Source organism: Orycteropus afer, unplaced genomic scaffold (genome assembly GCF_000298275.1).
Source record: "Orycteropus afer afer isolate SDZICR_OR568_19922 unplaced genomic scaffold, OryAfe1.0 scaffold00085, whole genome shotgun sequence".
Taxonomy (NCBI): domain Eukaryota; kingdom Metazoa; phylum Chordata; class Mammalia; order Tubulidentata; family Orycteropodidae; genus Orycteropus; species Orycteropus afer.
This window is the reverse complement of record NW_006921672.1, coordinates 712,445-713,131: the sequence shown is the minus strand read 5'-3', so window position 1 is coordinate 713,131 and position 687 is coordinate 712,445.

Below are 687 nucleotides of genomic sequence, written 5' to 3'. Positions count from 1 at the left end.
TTTCTAACATTAAGGCCTGCCATATTTTCCAACTACAGATCTTTCCTCTATGTTTCCAATTTTTGCATACCAATAATCAATAATTATCAATACATCTTGACAATATGTTTAATAAATTTCTAGACTTCAGAATTTGGTAAACATCTTCAATTTCTTCACCTTTGCCTTTAGTGATGCGTTTTGGTTCTCTTGTGTCTCCCTAACAGAAAATACTACAAATGAGATGGCCTTAACAAACAGGAGTTTATTCTTTTACAATTTGTTATTGTTGTTATTCTCAGGTGTCATAGAGTCAGCTCTGACTCATTGTGAAACTATGTAAAACAGAACAAAATACTGTCTGGTCCTGTGCTAGCCTCACAATCCTTGCTATACCTGAGCCCATCGTTGCAGCCACTGTGTCAATCAATCTCATTGAGGGACTTTCCCATCTTCACTGACCTTCCACTTTATCAAGTGTGATATCCTTCTCCAGGGAATGGTACCTTCCAACAACATGAACAAAGTAAGTGAGAAAAAATCTGGCCATTCTCACTTCCAAGGAGCATTCTGGCTGCACTTCTTCCAGGACAGTTTGTTCATTCTTTTATCAGTTCATGGTACTTTCAATATCCTTCACTAACACCACAACTCAAAAGCATCAGCTCTTCCTCCATCTTCCTCATTCATTGTCCAGCTCTCATATGC